Source organism: Triturus cristatus, chromosome 12 (genome assembly GCF_964204655.1).
Source record: "Triturus cristatus chromosome 12, aTriCri1.1, whole genome shotgun sequence".
In the NCBI taxonomy this organism is placed as follows: domain Eukaryota; kingdom Metazoa; phylum Chordata; class Amphibia; order Caudata; family Salamandridae; genus Triturus; species Triturus cristatus.
In genome coordinates this window covers 685,359,922-685,384,252 of record NC_140595.1, presented here as the reverse complement: position 1 = coordinate 685,384,252, position 24,331 = coordinate 685,359,922, and the positions used below count along the sequence as shown (strand labels likewise).

Here is a 24,331-nt window from a genome sequence, read left to right as displayed (position 1 = left end):
CCACAACCCACCAACTCATTTGTTGAATTCACTCAATGAAATCCTATGCTTTGTCAATGATACTTGCGTACCAAGTATATAAAACACAAAACACTGGCGCGAGACAGTCTCCAACAGAGTTCAATAAATAAAGTCAGAGGCAAACAAGTGTCAGACCTGTAAATATAAGGAAAAGGTTTCGGACCATGCAACCATCTACTCTTAGTGTGTGGAGCTTTAGAGTCACATGCTCTTTATACTCCTGTGATCTCGTGTTGATTGCAGAGGTTTGCACGTTGTTTTTCTCAAAATATATTTGAGTCACAAGGTCTGCTGTGACTTCACCCTTAACCCACAATGAACCATGACAAGGACTCCACCTTTTTCTTTTCACTCAGTAGTAGGTACTGTGCTTTTTAGGACAAAACTATGATGAAAACTTCTGTGATCATCCCCAGCTTCCTGTACCAAACATAATGTTACTAGGTATGTAACATTTTTCATTTGTAGCATGTGTAGCTATTGAATGTCCAGGCAAGTAATGTTTATTGACCATGTGTGGTCTTGACCTCGTAGCAACCTTACAAATATCTGCTAAAGGAATATTTGACAAAGAAGTGTAGGAAGCTGCGTTTCTGTTGCAGTAACCCCCCCACCTTTTGCCTAACTACTGATGCACTTTGACTATCTGCCCTGGGTCCCTGCCAATCAGGTTCCCAGGACCTGTGTTCTTTCCCAAAATGTACCTTGTACCCCAAATTGGCACCACTCTGGGCACATGTCAGTCCCATGTAAAAGGTACCATGGGTACCAAGGGCACTGTGGCCAGAGAAGGCCTCTAAGGGCTGCAGCACCTATTGTGCCACCCGTAGAGGCCATGTACCTTTACATACATACACTGCCATTTGCAGGCTGCGTGTTTTGGTGCAGAACAAAGTTAAAGTCGACATGGCACACATCCCTGCGTGCCCTGCCGACAACCCACTGCCCTGGCATAGGCCAGCCGCCCCTCTAGCTGGGTGCACTATACCATTGGTGAGGGTACAGGTGCATGAGCCTTGTACCCCTACAGTGTCTAAACCAAATCGTAGACATTATAAGTGCAGTAATGCCATTAAGAGTTTATGGTGCTGGGAGTTTGTCATAACGAACTCCACAGCACCATAATGGCTGTACTGAAAACTGGGAAGTTTGGTATCACTATTTTCAGCACATTAAACCCACACTGATGCCATTGTGGGATTTAATGAAAAATGCACTTAGAGGGCATCTTAGAGATGCGCCTCTGAAAAACTACCAGCCTCTGGTGGGTTCCCTGACTGGTACACACCAGCCTGCCACCACAAGATATGTTTCTGGAACCCTGGGGTGGGAGCCTTCGCTCCCCGAGCCCAGAAATAAAGCCTTTCCTGTGCAGAGGTGGTCACACCTCCCCCAGGCCAGGAAGAGACATCTGTGGCAGGGGAGCTTCAAAGGCCTTGCAGCCTTTGTAATGTGACCCACCCCCAGCCTATCCTGCTATCAGGAGCAGGCCCCCTTCCTGTCTCCCCTCCTTTTCGGCGGAAAGACAGGCAGGAAAAATTAGCACAGCCCAGAAGGAGTGCCCACCTCTGCCAAACCCACCCCTCAGGTGGGGGAGGAGAGCTGAAGCCCTCTCTTCAGTGCTTGATTGGTAAATTTGTATAGCGCACAAATGCCCGGGCGGTTTTCTACCTTTACTTCGCAGCCACTACTACGATTTACCGTTTCTACGCATTTTTACTTCGCAGGTACGATTACTTCGCATGTTTTACTACGCATGCTACTAGTACGCAAATACCATTACTTCGCAAATGGTTTACTGCGCAAATACCATTACCACAATTCATGTAAGTTTAAAAAAAAAAATTACTTCAGTATTGTTAGAGTATTAAAATGCACAAAATATATATCAACGTTTAATATAAAAGTTTGACCACGGTTTTAAAATTGTTTCTATGGACACAAATACCGTAACTTCGCAGGCTATCCACATCGTTATTTTCATTTGGAGGCGCTTCCGATTTCAAATAATGCCATGTAACTCTGACGCTGGAAGCAGAAGAAGTGGAAGGTGAACCAAGAGGAGAGAGAGGTAAGTGGGGCTGTGTAGTTTTTAATAGTCATGCAGGGGGTAGTCTAATAGGTTGTAGGGTTGTGTACAGTAGTGTATTTGGGTGTAGCGTAGTGTCGGGGGTCGTGAAGGGTAGGGTTTGGGAGTAGGGACAGGTCTAGGGGTCAGGGGAGGGAAGTGCAGGGGGTAGTGTTTTAGGGTAGTGTTGTGGTGTATGTGTAGTGTAGTGTTTTAGGGTTTAGGGAAGTGTAGGGGGCATGGAGGGTAGTTTTTGAGTGTAGGGAGCAGACTGGGTGAAGGGGAAGGGTCTTGCAGGGGGTAGTGATTTAGGGTAGTGCTGTGGTTTTTGTGTAGGGTAGTGTTTTAGGGTTTAGGGACGTGTCGGGTGGGTTGTACAGGGTAGTGATTGAGTGTAAGGACAGGAGTGGGGGTGAAGGGAAAAGGTCGTGCAGGGGGTAGTGATTTGTGGATTAGGGTAGTGGCGTTGTGTAGGGTAGTTTTTTAGGGTAGTGTCGTGGGGTCGTGCTGGGTAGTGTTCGAGTGTAGGGCACTGACTGGGGAAGGGGGACGGTTGTGTAGGGGTAGTGTTTTAGGGTTTAGGGTAGTGTAGAGGTGTTAGAGTAGTGTAGGGTAGAGTAGTGTTTGAGGCTTAGTGTATTCTTGGGATTAAAATGAGAAATGTTAATGTGTATAAATAGTGGCAGGTGCTACAATTAAGATTGAAAAGAAATTGTCGACATATAAAGCATTTTACAATTGATTGAATACCGATTTAAACGTTTAATGTTCGATTTATGAATACACAATTATTAAATGTATTATTTATAAGAATAATACTGGTTTTTTTTATGGCCATATATATTTAAATGGTAAAGGAAATAAATATGAAGAGTGATTACACAACGTGTGTATTTATTTTTTTAAAAAGGGTGTTTACTGTAATACATGAATAATAATATAATACCCGAGTACTGCCCTACCCAAAACCCCTATTACGAACTAAAAACGCTTTGTAGTTGTATGTGTACTAATGTTAAGCGAAGTAAAAGCATATTTATTTAATTTCAATGAACTTGCGAAGTAAAAGCATGCGCACTGAAAACATGCGTAGTACTGGTAATTACGAAGTAAAAACATGCACACTAATGGTATGCGAAGTAACGTCATATATTCCCCGGAGGAGTCTTGGCGCTAGAGCTGTTAGGACAAAGTGATCCTGTTATAATATACCGGCTGCCTAATTAGTAAAGAGCCATGTTTTTATCGCCCTTCTAAAAGACATAAGCGACGTGCTGCTCTTTATAGCGATAGGAAGAAGGTTCCAGGTTTTAACTGTCTCTAGGAGGAAACTTCTTCCTCCTCACCAGAGCCGCTTGAACTTCGGTGTTTGTAACAGTTTTGAATGGGCTGATCTTAGACTTCTGGCCGCACATACCAGTTCAGATTAGTCTTCAAAAACTGATGTCCTATGCCATGTAGAGCTTTAAAGGCCAGACACTGTGATTTAAATGTAATCCTTTTGTCCACAGGCAGCCAATGGAGGGCTCTCAATCTGTGGGAGACTGGCTCATACCTAGGGATATCCAGTACTAATCTGGCTGCAGTCGCTGCAGTTTTAGTAAGTACTGGGATTGGATCCTCATATAGAAGGCATTTCCATAGTACAATCTGGATAGGGCCAGGGCTGTAACTAGTGTTTTAGTGCATCGGGGGGGGGGGGGGGGGGGGGGGGGATAAATGGACGAATACTTCTTATAATATTTAAAATGAGCCAGATGGTGGAGGATATCTTTTTAATCTGACTATTAAATACCAGATTGATGAACCCTACATTTTTGACCTTGGGGATTGGTATAGGGCAGTCGCCCAAACTGGCAGGCCACCATCTTGGTGACCAGAAGGCTGCATCTGATCCTAACAGAATGACTTTGGTTGCATCACCGTTCAATTTCAAACTGTTAGACTGCAGCCATTGATTTACCTGTGTCATACAACAGTTGAAGCAGTCTGCTGTCTCCTCCACATCACTTGAGACTGACACCACCACTTGTGTGTTGTCTGCATAGGAGACAGCCGAAAACCCAAACTGCCCAATGATCGAGGCCAACGGAGCCACATTTACGTTGAAAAGTGTGGGGCTCAGAGAGGAGCCCTGAGCCACCCCACGCCAGTTTGAAAGACATTTAGAGGCTCCCAGTTTAAGAGAAAGTTCTATTTGCTTTGTAAGATGACAGAGTGAGGGCAGTCTTGGATCCCCAGCTCTCCTAGTCGGTTGGAGAGCATTTTGTGGTTCACAGTTTTGAAGGCCGCCAACAGATCTAATAAAATCAAGGCACCATCCCCCCCCAGAACTTAGGATTCTCCTAAGTTCCTCTGCCGCCATGACCAGAGCCCTCTCTGTTCCATGCTCCTCCCTGAACCCGCATTATGAATGGTCCAGGAGGTTCCTAGATGAGATAAAGGCAGAGAGCTGTGTATTGAGCAGTTTCACAATTCGATTTTTTTAAGCAGGGGTAAGACTGAAGCAATTTTCCAAGCCTCTGGAAAGGAGGCAGACTGAATTATCTCCTTAAACACTAGATTTAGTTGTTCACTTAACATTTCTGGGAACAAATGCAGTACTTTGGGTGGACAAATGTCTGTTTGCGCCCCTGACCTGGTTGTCTTCACCAAATGAATAATCTGTTCTACTGAAGGGGGGAGAGAAACTGAAGCCCGTGTTGGGGGGTAGGAGTGTCCAAGCCTAGCTCGGTGACCATGGAAGTAGAGTAGTTGCCAATCTTAAAGAATTTATAGACTGTTGAGACTTTGTCTAAGAAAAACTGTCCGAGAGTGCTCGCCATCTCTGCCCGCCATCTTGCAGATGGCAGGCACTCCCCAATTAGGTATTGTGCCCAGTCCCCCATGTGGGGTGATCACAGCAATGGTGTAGTCACCCTAAGATCAGTAGCACATTGGCTACTGACCGATAGACCCCTGAAACACCCCCTAAATACAGTATTTAGGGGGCAGCCCTGAACCAAGAAGACAGATCCCACAACCTAAGAAGGACGAAATAAAGATACCCCGCAGAGGAGATTGCAGAGAAGAACTGACTTGGCCCCAGCCCTACCGGTCTGTCTGCAGTTTCCAGAGATCCTGTGCCAAAAGTCGCCTTGTCCTGCAGCCAGCGACCTCCAGAAACCCTGGGAGGACTGACTGCCTTCAACAAAGACCAGATCTCCTGTGAACAGCAGCTCTGTTCAAAAGAAACTTCCAATACAGACAGCCTGCTGAGGACAAAGAAACCAGACGCCTGGAACCACCACCGCACCCCTCGCCTACCGCCTTAGTTAGAGTGGTCCACCAGTCCCAGCAAAGTCCACCAGCGCTCCAGAGTCCGACTCCACCATGGGTTGCCCCCTCCAGGACTACCGGACATCGCATGCAGCCTCTTAACAGAGATACCACCAACTGCGAGGGGCCCGGTAAGGTAAAATCCGACCTCAAAAGACACCTGGGCATCCAGCAGCCCGGCGTCCTGGAGAAGAGAACCCGAAGTGCACCTACGTCCCCGAGCCCTATAACTTACCTACCAGCTGTTGGTTCATCCCGGAAGTCTTACTGGACCGAGTCTGCAGCCATAATCCAAAACCGGCAACTCTCATTGAAAACAGGGGACCCGGCGCCAAAACAGCACCCTGCACCCAGCCGCCCCCGCGGGTTTTCTTTGGGTGCTAACTCGGATCCCCCTTTGCCTCGAGCTTAACACCAGGAGCTTTGCTTCCACAACCCTGTGGCCTGCTCGTGAGCAGCCACCAACTGGAGGCCCCCTATAAACCCTTCGGATAACATTGTGCCTCAGCACTCTGCACCCGGCCACCATAGTGCCGCTGAGTGTGTTCCGAGAGTGCATCCTTTACCCTGGAGAAACCCTGGTTATAACCCCAGAATACCAACTCCCACAACAAAGTATTTACCTGTTAACCAATAACTTCATTTCTCGCCATAAGAATACACTGACTGTTTTTCCTTGAAAAATGTTCCAAGTGTGGAGTTGATTTGTCTAAAAACCTGAAAAACTGCAAGTGTACAAAGACTGATTTACTTACCTTTTCTCTAGGAAACGTCCCAGTGTGATATCTAGGCAGATCACACTGAGTAGAAAAAGTAACCACTCACTTAGGGAAAACATTATCGGATCATAATCAGGTGGACATCACACTGCAGTGGGGCAAAATCCCGGCCATGGTACCGACATGGCGACTACAACCGCAACTCCTAGAGGACTCAGTTTGCAAGACAACACTAGCTACTGCCATAGATACTTACTTCTCTGAAAATGCAAATACGGCTTCCTCCAGACAGATAGAATGGGACGCATTCAAGACTGTATTGAGAGCGGTGGCGATCAGTACAAGGGTGGGACTGAGGCATACCCTAATCACTCAGCTTACCGAAATAGAAAATGCATTAGGGGGATTGGAACAAATGACTGCATTAGATGAGGAGCATAGTCACAGCTGCAAGACGCCTACATACGTTATGCTGAACTACTGGAAGATCTAATGCTAGTGGATAATAGGCTGTATGCGCAGAAGCAACATGCGGTAGCGGACAGAGCGGGACCTTTACTGGCTAGGATTATTAAAGATGCCCCACCGGTTGTCCCATACTGGAGGTTAAAAGCACGAAAGGTGAAATGGTATGTACGCAACATGACATAAATGAGGCCTTTAGGGAGTATTATGAAACTTTATATACTAGACCAGAGGACGTAGGAGAGGTGGACTTGGACTTTTTTTTGACGGACTACCCCTTCCCCAATTACTACAGGCACACAGGGAGGAGCTCCGACTCCCAGTGACCGCGATGGAAATCAAAAAAGCGATACATAGCTTGCCCCGGAATAAATCGCCTGGTGGGGATGGACTGCCCGTTGAATTTTATGCCGCGTTTGCTGATCTGTTGGTACCCCATCTACAAAGGCTATATCACTCATCCTTAGAGGTGGGCACCCTTCCGCTTACCACGCTGCAGGCCACGGTGGTTTCACTGTTAAAACCAGGGCGGGATAGCATGGACGTGGCAGGGTATAGGCCCCTCTCCTTATTAAAGGTAGATTATAAAATTCTGAGTAAAATACTGGCGGTTCGGATTTGTCAATACATACCACAGTTAATACACAACGACCAATGTGGGTTTGTCCCGGGAAGGAGCACGGCCCTTAATACAAGGAGGCTGCATCAGATAATGGCTCATACTCTCCAGCGAGCTGATGTAGTGGGTTGTATTTCATTGGACTTGCGCCAGGCCTTTGATTGCCTACACTGGGAATATATGTTTTATGCTCTACCTAGATACGGTATCCCTGAAGAATACATAAAATGGGTAATGCTGTTGTATAAAGATCCTACGGCACGGGCACGAACGGGTAGGCATATCTCGAGGCAATATGTGGTCACAAGGGGCACCAGGCAGGGATGCCCGCTGTCGCCTCTGCTGTTTATTCTGGCATTAGTGTCCCTACTAATGAAACTGCGCGCTACCGCGGGTCATAGGAGAATAGTGTTGGGCCCCACCACACATATATCGTATCTGCATATGCAGATCTAATACTATATTTCAGGGACTTGGATAATGAGTGTGAACCCGTGCCTTCGATCTTTACCGCATTCCAAAAGCTGTCTCGACTGTCTATTAATGCAAATAAATCCCATGTCTATTATTTTACGGACGCAACGCATACTGGTACGCGGGTGTTTGGTGACTGGTCGTTCCAGATCGCGCATGGCACTTTCAAGTACCTAGGAATCAATATATATAGGGAAACGGCAGATCTTCTAGAGGGTAATCTGGGCCGTGCCATCACCTCGCTGCGTTCACACATAAAATTCTGAGTCACGTTGCCCTTATCTGTGGCAGGCAAAGTAGCCATTGCCAAAATGGTGGTGCTCCCTAGATTGTTGTACTTTTTCACCAATCTACCCATAATGGTACCATCTAAGATGTTTAAATTGCTCTCCTCCATGCTGATAGAACTGATCTGGGGTAGGGGCAGGCAGCGTATAGGGATTACAAAACTGTACCTAGATACTAAACAAGGGGGAATAGGAGTCCCTGATCTGAAAGCCTACTGCTATGCGAGTCAACTGCAATGGCTCGCGTATTGGCTGGCAGGGCAAAACTTGCAGGAAATAGACATGACGCATTCCGACTGGCGAAGAGGTGCAGTACACACACTTCTGTTGCCTAATAGCAAAATCCCACCGTTGGCACCACATCTTTTGAAAATTGCGTTACGCTATTGGAGACATTCCATTCGATACACCGAGATGACAACCCCGTATGCCCCCACTTTACCTCTGTTGGGGATCCCCACTCAGACGGGCAGGACTACCATGAGGAAGATAGGAGCATGGGAAGAGGTGGGCGTAACCACGGTGGGTGATTTCTTTAAGGAGGGTACCATGATGCCACACGATGGGTTCGTACGGGAACATGGAGCGTCGGACACACTGTTCCTTTTGCACGCAAGTCTATCTCACTACATCAGTACTACATGGGCACCTGGGGGGGTAGAACCAGCCACGCATGCATTGATCACAATGCAGCATTTGATGGGTAATGGTCGACACCTTACTAGGTGGCTATGCAAAGGCATACGCACAGTGGCAGCGGTGTCCCTTCAGACTCTGCGTGACAAGTGGGAAACGGACATAGGTCGGGTGCTTAGTGACAAGGAGTGGGGTGTGATGGTGGAATATCCCAGGAAGGTGTCAAGAAACCCGAAATTCAAGTTCATACAACTCATGCTCCTACATAGAGCCTATTTGACACCGCGCAGGTTGAAAACCATGTTCCCAGACTCATCAGATGTGTGCCCGCGTTGTCAACTACAGGCAGCGGATTTGCTACACATGCTGTGGAGCTGTTCGCGATTACGACACTACTGGGTGACAGTCTGTGGGATACTGACAAGTATAGCTCCAGTGAGGAATAACGACAGCCTGGAATACTGTCTGTTGGGGCTAGACCCCGGAGGGAAGAAAGGTAGTCCGGTCACCAAATTTAATAACTTGGCGCTCATTCTGGCCAAACGTAATATTACAATGAAATGGAAAGCTACTAGACCACCGGCATTGAAAGATTGGTATGACGAGCTGTTGAAGTCGGGCAGGGCTGAGGGCGCGGAATTGAAAAGGGAAGAACAGCGCGAATTGCGTAGGATGCCTATATTCATGGAATGGAATTTGATGGAGGAGCTTGGCGCTTTGGACATGCTAGAATACAGTCCCTAATGTGTATTCTGAGGAGGCTGGAGTTGGGGGCAGCACCTGGAGGGAGCCGGAACTCTGACATGCACAGGGGGGTTGCTGGAGGCCAGCATACTAATGAATGTATATAACAAAGAGACAATGCGCTGAATTGGACTATGTATACGATTGTACAATCTTTCATCTGCTGAGCCTGCGGGGGGAGGGAGTGGGAGGGGAAGTTAGTAAGATTTAGTTGTTTTGTCTAAAATTCTTATGATAAGCTATATGTTGATACAGTGCTTACTGGGCAGAATACCATGTTCCAGGATGTCTCCTGTCAGAACTCCATGAAAATTAGTTATGGATAACGAGGGATGGTTTCTCTTCATAACGTAACAAAACGAAAGCAGGAATGATAATGGGTATGCTTCCAGGTAAACAAGTGACAAGTTGTGACAAAGGTTGTATGATAATGTTTCACCATAGTATGACTTGCACCACTATGTCATGACCGTGCGGAATACTTAACCCAACGATGTACTGTATTACAATCCTCTAATAAAAATGTGTTAAAAAAAAAAAACACCGAGTAGAAAAAGTAACTTAAAAAGTAATCCAAAAAGTAACGGACAACTGCATTTGAAACTGCATTCAACTGTAAACTATTGCATAAGATTTTGCAAAGCATTTATTACACTTACCTGCACAAGGCTTGGCTTAGTTGTAGAAATAATATAACGAAATAATATTTTTATACAAATCAAATTAGTCTGAGTTCAGTCACAGCGTGTGACATCATTTGCTGATCGAGGGTGTCCAACAAATACTTAACACTGCCCTCCGATAAAGCCTTACAGCTCGCCCACACTACCACAAATAGAGAGTAAGGTGCTATCTACTTTGACCTCTGCCTACCTTTGGGGTTCCACTGGACTCTGTGCACACTATACCTCATTTTGGTATAGTATATACACAGCCACCTTCCTACAGTAAGCCATAGGGGCTCCCGCTTTGCATGCAAGCTTAGACTTAGCATAGCAGGTTTGAATGCAATCCATCTAACAATGCTTGCTGGGGGATTTGGGTTACTCAAGTAAGGTCCTGCAAATGCCACACAGTTGCTTTGTCTTACAGATGGACTTGAACCTTCAATGTACTACATATGTGTCCTTTTAACATCTAATGGCCTTTCATGCCACAGTGTCTGGGTATGAAAAGCAGATGAGCAATATTACAGACTTAACATTAAAGGAGGAAACAACTGAGTAGGAATTTTGGCTTTGTCCACAAGAACACCCTAGGTCTAAGAACCAGAATGAATCACTGCTCTATAGCCAAAGCCTGTAGATAATTGGTTTTCCTTAGAACTGACTAGAAATTCATGCCACAGATGTAATGGTTCACAAGGAGGACCTATAATTCTAAAAAAGGTTGATTGTCCTTTTGATGGGAGTGTGTGTGATCAATGTAAGAACTTAAAGCCCTTTTGAGGTCCAACTGATTGAGCAACACCTCCTAAGGATTGAGGAGCAGAGAATGCCAGAGTGATTGACGTCTCCATGTGAAAGTGAGTCACCTCGGGATGTAGATGCCACTTGTGATCTGCCAGATGTCGGCTCAGTTTGATCGCTCTGGCATTCACATGCAATTTCACGTTTTGGTGCTGAGCTGCCAGTTGTTGAACACTGTGGAACACAGAGCCATCTGAAGGGGAAGCCTTTATTGATTAGGAGGTCTGGATCACCTGGAGGCAGGTGTGGGTAAAATCGACAATAGTCCTCTGAAGAATCGCTTCCCTTCACAGGTGCCTCCAGGGTTCATAATAGGATTCCCTGGGGACGTAATTGGCTGCCCCGATCTGAATCCGTGTGAGGAGGAGCGTGATGACTGAAAAGGTGAAGTGTGCAGGGCAGAGGAGGTGGTGGGGAGGAAATCTGTAGGTAAGAGGCTGCGGACAAGGACTCGTGGCCCTGTCTCTAACCTTTCTAGGAACAGTAAAGGTAGGTAGTTCCAGGGAGAACAGCTGCTCAAAAGTAAGCCTCCTCTTTTTTGCCATTTGGTGTGTGTGGTTAGAGGTGGAAGGGGAAGACAGGGGTGGTTGGGAGTGAGCAGTTGAGGGAATGAGGAGTGAATGCACCAGATGTCAAAACTGAAGCGGATATCAGCCCAGAATGGGATATCTAGGGCCTTGGAATACAGACCGCTTTGATGATTGGTGCTGCTTGCACACCTGGGTGGGGGCTTGCTACGGGTTGAGGGGACACCTCAGGGTCAAGAGGAGTCAGCCACAAGAGCCTAACCCGAAGGTCAGTGCCTTTTCACACTAGGCTCTAGGTGTGATACAAGATACCTTCTGGAGTAGTGCTCAGTCTCGACCTGTGAGGTGAGTGCTTTAGAGCTAAAATCTCGTGGGACTGACTTTCAGGCACAGGAGGTGAACGAGGCCCTGGGTATGGTCCTTGTTTTAGTGCCTGTGCCATGATGTGCCGGGTGCTCCTCTTCCTAACACCTTCAAGCACTGCTCTCCTTCCATCAGCTGCAGACCATAAAAGGCCACCGCCTCCGCTTCGGCAGCTAAAAAACGTCTGCTGGCCGCAACAGGTCTTGTGCGATTCAAGGTGCTGAATTTTAGGTTTGTGCTATAAGGTCTTTTTGCACCAAAAAGCTTTGCATGCCAAGCAGGTCGCCTCGTGTTGGGGGTGGGGGGGTTGTAATGGGGGGGGAGGGGAGGTTGGAATAAGTTGCACAACCCCCTCATATGTGTCAGTCCAGGGCTACTTGATGTTGCACTTATGACAATACTGAAAAGTGAATTCTCTTCATAACACCCTCCCCCCAAAATCGAATCTCCAAATGGGATTCCTCAAACAATACTTGAAATGTAGGTCTCATCAGCTGGCAGCGAAAATAGATGCTGGATGCAAACGTTTTCCCATCGCACAGGTTAAAATCCAAACAGCTGACACTAACCGACGGAGGGATTTCCACTTGCAGAGGTGGCGGTCTAAGTCCAATCAAGGTTGCGCAAAGGTTTGCAGAAGGACGCAACAGTGAAGCTTCTCACAAAATACCATCATCCCTCCCTTCCTGGGAAGGTGGCAGACATGCCCGAGATTGACCATAGTACTGCGGTCTTCATGAGAAAATAGGCATTGAGTGTGCCTTGCGCAGCTGCCAAGACATGGTTCTCCATGTATCAGGCCCGCTTACCAAGATTCTAGAATGTTTGGGCATTCTAGTTAGTATTATGTACAAGGTCCCATAAACAAGGTTTGTTTTGGTACCTCCTTTTCAATAATACATGCATCTTCACCCCATTACACCTCACACATTACATAAATTAAAGACAAATGTCTGAATACATATACAGCAGACGTTCGGTCACCTGTGCTTTGACTATAAAAATCATTTCATTTCAATTTCCTTATTAAGGGCCCTAGATAGTAGTGTATCTGGGGTTTTCATCCACTAATGCTATCCTTGTGATAAGAGCTTTTTATTATCACCCCCTCTTTCTAATCCACGCACCTCCAATCGATAAGACATTTTATTTAAATAATGGTTCTTGTCATTAAAATGTAAGTCAATTTGTGCCTTCTAATTCTTAGTTCTAATGTTGCTCTTATGTACATTGAATCTTCATTTAACCTTTTTTCCCCGTGTTTCTTACATATGCATACTCACAGAAGTATTTTATGTAATAAATACATCCTCCAGTCACACATGCAACAAAATACTTGAGTTTTCCCTTTCCCCATACTACAATTTAGATATCAGCAGGTTTAAAATGTTTCTGCTTTTAAGAACAATTTTCTAGTAGCAATATTTCATTACATTTTGATTAATATCCATTTGTTCTTGCTCTCTTTTTAGGCAAATAACTGAGCATTGAACAAGTTACTTACCTTCGGTAACGATGTATCTGTAAGAAACATTAGTTAGTTAGATTCCTCACCTTAGAATATCCCCAGGCGTCAGACTGGATCCGGAAGATTTTTCGTCAGCAATACCCCTTGCGCGTCGCTAGGCGTCGTCTGCGGCTCCGCGTCCGGCGTCGTGCGCCAGAATGACGTAGTCGGAGTACTTAGACGCCGCCCTCGCGCGCTGACGTCAGTTCTTGTACATAGCTTTCCGCGCCAGGAACGCAGAGCCATGCAAAGACCGACACTGGTGCCAAAAATAAAATCTAGGGGCCTGAAAAGGATAACCTTAACCCTAGATGTCAGTTCGCAGAACGGGGAGGATGGGTGAGTCGGTGAGGAATCTAACTAACTAATGTTTCTTACAGATACATCGTTACCGAAGGTAAGTAACTTGTTCAACTGAAAGAAACACGTTAGTTAGATTCCTCACCTTAGAATAGATACCCAAGCAATACCATCCCCGGTGGTGGGTCTGCGAACCAAGATCACACCAGAAAGTCCTGGAGGACAGAACGGCTAAAGAAGCCATCCCTCCGGACTTGGCTGTCAAGGCAATAATGCCTGGCAAACGTGTGTAGCGAAGCCCACGTCGCCGCCTGACAGATGTCCTGCAAAGGGACAGCCCGTCCCAAAGCAGTAGTAGCCGCTGTGGCCCGAGTGGAGTGGGCGCGCAGCCCAACAGGAGGGTCCTTTTTTGCCAAGGAGTAACAAATTTTGATGCACAAAAAGACCCACCGAGAGATGGTCCGTTTGTGCACAGCTTTCCCCTTCTTAGCACCCACGTATCCAACGAAAAGTTGGTCGTCCACCCGGAACTGCTTTGTGCGGTCCAGATAAAAGGAGAGCGCATGATTTGGGTCCAGACGGTGGAGCCTCTCTTCCTCTTTGGAAGGATGCGGAAAGAAGGTGGGCAAGGTGACAGACTGCCCAAGATGAAATGGAGTCACCACTTTCGGAAGAAAGGAGGGACGAGGCCGAAGGACAACCTTGTCCGGATGAACAGAGAGAAAAGGAGGCTTTGAAGATAAAGCCTGGAGCTCACTCACCCGTCTAGCCGAGGTGATGGCTACCAGAAAAGCAGTCTTAAGCGTCAGCAGACGAAGAGGACAATTATGAAGAGGCTCAAAGGGAGCGCACATGAGAAATGTGAGAACAAGATTCAAGTCCCACTGAGGCATTACAAAAGGGACAGGAGGGAACGTGTGAGTAATGCCCTTTAGAAAGCGTGTAACTACAGGGGACTTGAAAAGAGAAGGCTGATCAGGAAGCCGCAAGAAGGCAGAGATGGCAGCAAGATAACCTTTCAGGGTGCCCAGGGCAGAGCCCTGCCGGGCCAAAGAAAGAAGAAAGAGGAGAACCTCAGAAAGAGGGGCGGAAAGGGGATCCACAGCCTTTGCTGTGCACCATGCCACAAATTTGTTCCACCGGCAGGCGTATACAGTCTTTGTGGAGGGACGCCTGGCTGCCAGAATGATATCACAGACTTCAGGAGGCAAGTCAAATGGCATCAACTGCCGCCACTCAATCTCCACGCATGGAGGTGGAGGCTGGACAGGTTCGGGTGGAGGACCGTCCCCTGCTGCTGCGACAGAAGATCCTCCCGAAGGGGCAGACGTATCGGAGGATCGGTCAACATACTGAGTAGCTCGGGATACCAGTACCTTCGTGCCCAATCCGGAGCCACCAAGATGACTTGGGCCCGGTCGTGCCTGATCTTCTTCAGCACTCTGGGCAGAAGTGGTATAGGCGGAAAGGCGTACAACAGACCGCAACTCCACTCGTGACGAAAAGTGTCGCCGAGCGAGTGCCGCCTTGGAAATTCCAACGCGCAGAACTGCTGACATTGCGCTTTCTCTTCGGTGGCGAATAGATCTAACCAAGGCTCTCCCCACTGCTGAAAGAGACCTTGCGCCACTTCGGAGTTCAGACGCCATTCATGATCCATCATGCACCGGCGGCTGAGTTCGTCTGCTCTGGCGTTCAGAGAGCCCGCCAGATGTTGAACCACTAAGGTGACGCCCTGGTGTTCCAGCCACGTCCAGAGGCGCAGAGCCTCCTGACAAAGTGTCCACGACCCCACCCCGCCCTGTTTGTTGCAATACCACATGGCGGTGGTGTTGTCCGTGAACACCTGCACGACACTTCCCCTGACAGAGGGAAGGAAGGCTTTCAGTGCAAGCCGGATCGCTCTCAACTCCAACAGGTTGATGTGGAGACGAGACTCCGCCGGAGACCAGAGGCCTCTGATCTCCGCCTCTCCCATATGGCCACCCCATCCCAGGAGGGACGCATCCGTCACTACGACATGCTCCGGTTGGGGAAGGGACAGGCTTCTGCCCATGACCCAATCGCGGTCCGTGAGCCACCACTGCAACTGCTGTGCAGTGCCCTCCGAGATCAAGATATGGTCGGACAGGTTGCCGTGATGCTGGGCCCACTGAAACTTCAGGTCCCACTGCAGAGCCCGCATGCGCCGCCTGGCGTGATGCACTAGTAGGATGCAGGAGGCCATCAGCCCCAGAAGCCGCAACACTAGCCTGACCGAAACCCAGGATAGAGGCCGAAAGATGGGAATCAGGGCCTGAATATCCCGGACCCGCTGTTCCGGCGGATAGACCCGGAACTGCGCCGAATCGAGAACTGCTCCGATGAAGAGGAGCTTTGAGAGGGACTCAAGTGTGACTTCGGCACGTTGATGGAAAATCCCAGCAAATGCAGGAGATCCGCCGTAGTCTGGAGGTGGGAGACGACTGTCTGGGGCGAGCCCGCCTTCAACAACCAGTCGTCGAGATAGGGGAAGACTGGAACCCCTGATCTGCGCAGATAAGCTGCGACCACCGCCATCACTTTCGTGAACACCCGAGGGGCACTGGTGAGGCCGAAGGGGAGCACGGTAAACTGAAAGTGCTCTTGGCCCACCGTGAACCGCAGGTAACGCCGGTGGGACGGCAGGACGGGGATGTGGAAATAAGCGTCCTGCAAGTCCAACGCTACCATCCAGTCTCCGGGGTCTAGGGCAGCTAGAACCTGAGCCAAAGTTAACATCTTGAACCTTTCCTTCCGGAGGAAGGCATTGACGTTCCGGAGGTCCAAGATAGGGCGTAGGCCCCCTTTGCCCTTCTTGGGAACCAGAAAGTAGTGGGAATAACAACCACGACCTACTTCTGGGCTCGGAACGCGCTCGACGGCCCCCTTGGCCAAGAGGGCCGAAACTTCCTCGTGGAGCAGATTCAAATGATCTCCCAAGATACGGTGGTGCTGCGGTGGCATGGCTGGAGGGGTCGTCTCGAAGGGGAGGGAGTAGCCCCTTCGGACGATTTGCAGCACCCACCTGTCCGATGTGATGGACCGCCAGTGGAGCAGGTGATGGCGAACTCTGCCGCCCACTGGCGTGGAATGGGCCTGAAAGCTCGGACTAGGAAGGCTTTGAGGCGGATGCTGCCGGGGTGGATGTGGGCTGACCTCGTCGTCCTCCAGAACCGCCTCGGCGGAAACCACGTCCGCGACCGCGCGCAGGTTGGTTCTGCGGCTGGTGGCTAGGCACACGTGAGGAGGCACCCCTTCCTTGGCCACGAAAGGGGCGAAAGGCGGAAGTTTGCGACCGCGGGGCCGAGAGGCCCAAGGACTTGGCCGTAGCCCGGGAGTCCTTAAAGCGATTCAGCGCACTGTCCGCTTTCTCGCCAAAAAGGCGAGTGCCATCAAAGGGCATGTCCATGAGAGTGCTCTGGACATCGCCCGAAAATGACGTGGACCGCAGCCAGGCGTGACGTCTAAGCGCCACTGTGGTAGAAATGGCCCTAACCAGCGAGTCCGTAGTGTCAAGCCCACATCGGATAGCATGTCGCGCTGCATCCCTCCCATCGGCCAGAGCCTGGGTAAGTCGTGTCCGGACCTCCTCCGGACACAGGGGCAGCGCGTCCTCCACCGCATCCCACAGAGAGTGGGAATACCGGTCCAAGAGACAGGCGGTGTTCAAAGACCGCCGGCCCAAACTAAGGGAGGAGAACAGCTTCTTGCCAAACTGTTCCAGTCTCTTGGAATCCCGGTCCGGCGGGGCGGTCGGGAAGGAGGATTGGGAGGTAGAGGCCTGGATAACCAGGCTCTCAGGGGTAGGGTGTTGGGACAGAAAACTGGGGTCACCCGGAGCAGGGCAGTGGCGCCTGGCGACGTTCCTGTCCACAGGAGGAACTGTGGAGGGCTTGGACCAGGTGCCCTGCAGAACGTCAGTGAGGGCCTCATTGAATTGCAGCAGAGGCTCAGTGGAGCTTGCTGCAGACTGAAGCACCTCAGTAAGGACGTTAGTCCTCACAGCCACGGTAGGCAGCTCGAGCCCAAGGGCTGCGGCCGCCTTGCGCAGCACCACAGAGAAAGCAGCGCCCTCCTCCGAAGCCACAGTCGGAGGAGAGACGAATCCAGTGTCCGGAGAGGTATCCAGGCCACTGGCCTCCCCCAGTTCATCTGCCCAGTCCTGTGACATTTGAGCCTGAAGGGCCATAGGATCCTCGGATCCCTCCCAGTTGTCCCCATCATCCGATTCCTGGTATACAGGAGGAAGGAGCAGATCCGGGCGATAGACATAATGTGTCTCCAGCGGCGCCGAACGCGGCGTCCATCGACGCCGTATCGGCGCCGGGCCCGGAGCGGGGCTGAACTGGGGCTCGACGTCCAGCGGGGGTGGTATCGGTGTCGACGCCGGCAGAGGAGGCGTTACGAGGTCGACCGGCGTCGGCGGGGACTCTGGAACGGGTCCCTCGGGCGCTTGCGGCGTCGAGGCCGGAGCCATCAACGGCGCCGGAGCCGCCGGCAGACAAGGCAGCCCAGTCGGGTCCGCGGGGCCCGAAGGCGCGCCAGCGGGCGTCGACTGAGGAGCCAGGCTCCTCATGGCCGAGAGGAAGGCACTGACTTCCGCCGGCGTCGCGTCAGTCCCAGGGACCGGTGGGTATGTGGACTTGCGCGGCGCCTGCGGCACCGCCGGAGCCGCGGGGATGGAACCACCCTGACCCTCGGCAGAGTCGCGCGACCGGCGCGGGGAGTCCGAAGAGCGGTGTCGCCTCTTGGAATGCTTCGACTTACACGAAGACTTGGATCCCGACGACCGATGGTGACGTCGGCTGCGGCTCCGCGACCGATCCTTGGACCTCCTCCTGGACCGGGATCGAGAGGCGCGCGGAGCCGAGTGGTGAATCTCGAGAAGCTTACGGGACCGCTCCCGTCTAGCCTTCGAGGTCAGGGCCTTGCAGTCCGAACACGACTCCGCGTCGTGGTCGAGGCCCAAGCAGTAAAGGCACCGGCGGTGATGGTCCGTAACCGACATCAAGCGGTTGCAGTCAGCACAGGCTTTAAAACCAGGCATCCTACCGGCACCGGAGTCGAGACAAGATCAAAAAGGATCAAAAAAGTTAGTAAAAAAATGACTAAAGGGGTAGCACTCCCGGATCTGCGCTTACTGGCGCGGAAAAAAGAAGAACTGACGTCAGCGCGCGAGGGCGGCGTCTAAGTACTCCGACGACGTCATTCCGGCGCACGACGCAGACGACGGACGCAGAGCCGCAGACGACGCCTAGCGACGCGCAAGGGGTATTGCGGACGAAAAATCTTCCGGATCCAGTCTGACGCCTGGGGATATTCTAAGGTGAGGAATCTAACGTGTTTCTTTCAGATTAAATTTTTATAAAATATATTATGAATTTTTGTACTCTTCACTGAATATTTAGAAACACAGGTATTTGAACTTTGTCATTCATTCTTGTCTTTAAAAAAAAGTTAATCAGTGTACAGTACACGTGCCGGAGCATGCACTTCTCAGCACTTTACACTTTTGATAGAAAGATTACATGGTTGCGTTTTTAATGAATAGAGAATGAAATACATCAACTTTTGTACTTCATGTATGGATCTGCCAACTTGTTTTTTGTGTGACTGGCCAGATTTGCTTCCTCATCTTACCTAGATGGCTGGTGTTGCACAATCCACCTGCTGTTTAGCTTGATGATTGGCTGCCCCTGAATAGCTATGTTCTGAGAACCTGTTATGCATTATTTATTGTCATTGTTCTGATTCTTCGGTGTCCGATACCTTTTTTTTTTGCTTCAGCAATTTTGTGTATGATAGAGGTTTCTTTAAACTCATAGGATGAAAACTACTTCCTAGTAAAAGCTTGTTGTGGTTTAAAATACACTGAGGTTGCCAAATGATCTTTTGGTCTTGAGCCATTCACATCAGTTAATTGACATACTTTAGCTGATGGTGTCAGTGGTTTTAATTCTTTCATGTCCAGTGTTTGGTTGTCTTAGTGCATGTTTCATTGTCACTCTGTTCTCAGCCCAAATTATGAACAAATAAAGTGGAAAATTATCTCGAAACCTGCCTTCTATTCTTGATTTTAAATGATATCACAAAAGGGTATTTTCATATGGTGAAAGTACAAAGGACCTCAAGCAGGTCACCAACACTTGTAAAAAGAATAGTCCCAATGTACAGAATTAGTTATCATAAAAAATGCAGTACAGTAGCTGCATTCAAAACACATTATGGACAGACTTTCTATATCTTGTTTCATTATTAATGCTCAACAGCCTACCCACTTTCTTGGTGAAGTATGGAAGTATTCAAATTTATAACAACTTTTGCCAAATCTTGTACAGAAATCTGCCCAAGTATGGTTAAAAAATGTGTATCTTTAATGTATGTTGGTACAGCCAACTGTTTCTCATCCGTCTTGTAATCTTGTTGTCTTTTAGTGAGAGCTGTCACGGAGTAGAACAGTATATTTATATTACAAGTGCTTACTATTGGCTTTGACCTGGCTTTGCCTTGCTTGCTAATTAGGAGTGCTTACTATTGGATTTGACATGGTCTCATGTCATCTTGCTTTCTGGCTTTGCTGATGAGTTCTGACTATTGGCTTTGACATGGTCTCATGTCATCTTGCTTTCTGACTTTGCCTTGCTTCTGCATGCATAGAATTATGAGTTCTTACTATTGGCTTTGACATGGCCTCATGTCTGACTTTGCCTTGCTCCTGCCTACACAGCAGTGCTTGCGATTCATATTCAAGCTCTTTCGCACCTCACTGACCAGAGTGAACTGGATATTATCTGTGGAATGTACAACTCTGTTTCAGAGTCAAAAAACAGAGGCTTGGCCAGCCAATGTCTTGGCCTTGACACAGACTGGTACAGCCTGCTCGTTTTTTTCCAAAGAGAAAGGGGCAGGGTTTTCTAGAAACTTCGCCTCACGTTGAATAATGATATTGAAGCTGGAAGCTTTTGTAGGTCAGGTGGAAGTTCAACACAGAATAGATGTATTGCTGTGAAATGGTGACAGAACTGGAGTCCTGACTGACACTTCTACCTGGGCTGTTGAAAGGGCTTCCCCAGCTAAAGAGCGGGCAATGATGTTGCAGAATCAGTCGGTGAGGTGTTCCTAACCACTCTCTCTTGTATATATTTTCTACTCTTTGCCATCTGTATTTCACTTGTTCATTTAGTTAATCATTTGACATCTGAGAATCTGTATTTACTGATATATTTGGCTTACATTTTTTGAACATTGCATTAATCAACAGTTTTCTTTGAGTCTGCCATAATTGATATATTCGGCCTGTCTTTTTAAAATGTTGCATTAATAAACTAGTGTGTGTTATTTTAAATGCACCAGAATTTGTTTTTCGTGCCTTGCCTAAAGGGAGTGCTGTGTACTTTCCTCGTCTTTAGGAAGTGCTGTTCAAAGTGTATTTTTACAGGTGCAGGGGTATATTTGCCTCCCAGAAAGGGAGTGCAGGGTTTGGGTGTGTTCTTTTAGTGAAAAGCAGATTCATTACATCTTGGCGTCATTCTCACACGATTCGAACATTGAATTTTAAAGGGTAAAATGCTCTTTGAAATGCTTGCAGATTCCCAGATGTCAATTGAGGTGTTTAAGAGGGAGCTGGTCTCTCTCAATGAAGAAAAACAATTTGGTATTTCAGACAGAAACAATGGTGTCTTTTTTAATATGCTGCTTAGCATGTATCAAACATTTAAGCAGTTAGAACAATAATGTAGTGAGTTGAAAATAGAATTGGTTGATGTTCAGTTTGAAAATCCGTTTTTGAAAACAGAATTAAGCATGTGCCAGGTTCTGAAGCCATTTGCTTTGACCAGCGACGAGTCATACGTGGAGAATGTGAACTTAGAGAACGTGCCAGTTAATCTGCAGGCTTCACAGACTGTCTTAATTCTTTTGAGGATGTTGCTCACCCAGAAAGGTATGTGTAGGGAGACAGACCAGTTTTTTAGACTTAATGATCGCTAGTTATAGGTAGGAATCAAACATGTCAGTGAACGATGAATTTTGCTTTACATGGAAAGATGCTATTTTTAAAAATGAAATGCAGCACTGAGTTTTTGACTCTGCACAGCAGACTGTGCAGCATATTTTTAAGGCATGGTCAATTCAGAAATGTGACAGTGTATCTTGTGTGCCAGTCCAAGAGCAGTGTGAGATTTTTAGTTATTGTGAAGAACAGGGGAAAAAAAGAGGATATTTTTAAATTCAGATGCTGGACAAATACAGATGCTTTTGTGCTTTTGCGCATTGAAAGATTCTGGACAGAGGACAATTAGACAAAATGTGATTTGTCAATGGGATGAAGCAAACGTTATTAAATGGTGCATACAGACAGACTGCAGTTTTGTATAAACAGTTTGCGTAAGTCTCAACAGAAGGTCCAAGGGTGGAGTTTGAGACACAGAATTCCCCAGTGAAGTGGCAGACTGTACTGCAAAGCGCAGCTACAATGCATGACAGAACATTTAATTTCCTTAAATTAGCAAGAGAGACTATATAGTACGCTTTGGATTTGTGGCCAGTGCGGGAGGGGGATGTTGAGCTGAATGTGACAGTACAAGTACCATATACCAATTGGAGTTTGTGGCAGAAGGGAAGAAGGAAAGTACCTTTAGGGTGTTGGACAAAGAAATTGCCAGACACTGGAGAGAGGTACACCCCCTTTGAAAAACAGTTGCTTGCATGCTATGGGGCTCTGGTGGATACTGAGCAATTGACTCTAGGGCATGATGTTATTTTGAGACCTGAAATTCTTATAATGCAGTGGGTGATGAGTTCCCCCAAGGCTCACAGAATTGGACATGCGCAGAAAGCCAGCATAAACAAATGGAAGTGGTATATACAGGATAGGGCCCGAGTAGGTCCCAAAGGCACCGAGGTGTTGCATCTGCAGGTGGCGCAGGTGTCAATGGAAGACACAGAGGTGTTGCATTTTGTACCTGAAATACAGGAGTCCCCTGTAACGTGGGGTAAGCCTTTTAGCGAATTGTCTGTGGAGGACAAGAAGCATGTGTGGTCTACTGATGGTGCAGCCAGGTGTGTAGGGGCTAAGAGGCACTGGAAGGCAGTGTCATACAATCCTGTGACACAGAAATTGTTGACCACTACTGGAGAAGGAAAGAGTAGTCAGTTTGCAGAACTATATGCTGTGTACCAAGCTTTGAAGCAAGAATTGCCAGGAACATGTCATATTTACACTGATTCATGGTCCACTGCCAATGGGTTAGCAACTTGGCTTGCCACATGGCATGCTCATAATTGGATGATAAATGCAAAGGAAGTGTGGGGCAAGGAATTGTGGAAAGAGATCTGGACCATGTTGACACAAAGTACAGTACAGTATCATGTAGATGCTCATTGCTCCACTGATTCACTTGACCGCTGGTTTAATTCCCCCCACAGATGAACAAGTTGAGATTTCAGAGTCCAAAGTGGCAACACAGGATTCTGAGCTGGTTGGGACTGCGAAATGGGCACATCAGAAATGCGGACACTTTGAAGAACAGATTACTAGCAAGTGGACAGAGAATAGAGGGATACACATGCCACTAGATTTGATTAATGTGACTTTGCAGTGTCCTGTTTGTCAGAATACACAAGCCAGACCAGTCTCACAGAAGGTGAAGGGCGAGTTGAAGAAAGGAAAATTACCAGAGCAGATGGAGTGCCTTGGGCTTCTGCTTTTGATAAAGGGAGCACGCATCCAGCAGTGAGTGGAGAAATAGTCAGGAAGGAGACTGCCCCAGCCCTTCTCACTGTGCAGGGAAAAAGAGTTTTTATTCCAATACCAAGAATTCAGAGGCTAAAGCGTGGGTAGGATTCTCAGACAATTCCCCAGAGTGAGCAGTGAACCGTGCAGACAGGAATGACAATATTGTGCCTTCAAAAATACAAAACATGGACAGGAAAAACGTGCGCTTTTTGAAAAATGTTTCTTGCAAGAAGAGTGATGCTTGTTTCTTTTCCGGGTCATCATACTGTGACGCGTTGATGTGCCTGAAGTCTCTGCCCGTGTGTGTGAGTGCCCAGTATGGGTGGGACTCTCTCTCTCTCTCCCCCCCCCCCCCCCCTCTTCCTTCCCCTTAAGCCTGGAGTGAGCACCGGACAAAGCAAGCTGACTTCCTGTGGCTGAACGAACCAGATGGGAACTTACTTTGCAAGGACCAATAAACTGTTTAGTGGAGATGAAGTTAAATGTGAGAAGGTGGGTGTCTTTTACACGGAAGGACTGTGTTTTTAAAGAGAAAACAGAACAAAATGTGCTGCAATTTAAACTTTTATGAAGATGAAACAATATGCGAGGGCTGTGTGTATTTCACACAGAGGGACTGTTTAAAAAAAAAGAAAAAGAACGACAATATGTGCTACATTAAAATGTTTTTGTTTTTGAGTTTGAGTTGCCTTTTATGTTATTTAGCACACAATATATACGTTTGGCTGCTTCAGCAGTAGAAGTTCTAGTATTAACCATTAGAGACATTAGTTCATATGCTTGCATCATTTATCGTGTGTTGTTCTTGCTAAGTATCCAGATAAGCATACATGTTTTTATAACTTCACAGTTTTAGTTGTGTTTCTTCAGTTAAGAAATGCAGTGCTTCAATCATAGTTGTGTTTTTCAATTATGAACTGCAGTCTTTCAATCATGGCTATGTTTTCAGTTAAGACTTGCTAACACATGCTTTTAATTGTTCATTCTTATATTTGTGTCTTCCAGTTATGAAATGAGGTTTTCCACTAGTAGTGGTGTCTTTAGTTAAGAGGTTCCG

The 24,331-nt window shown here is 47.7% G+C and overlaps 1 protein-coding gene across 1 annotated transcript in view; it reads right to left on the bottom strand.

The window, feature by feature from the left end:
* PELP1 (proline, glutamate and leucine rich protein 1) overlaps nt 1-24,331 on the bottom strand; it is a 400,761-nt gene that overhangs the window by 260,668 nt on the left and 115,762 nt on the right. The gene's annotated exons all lie outside the window — the stretch shown is intronic.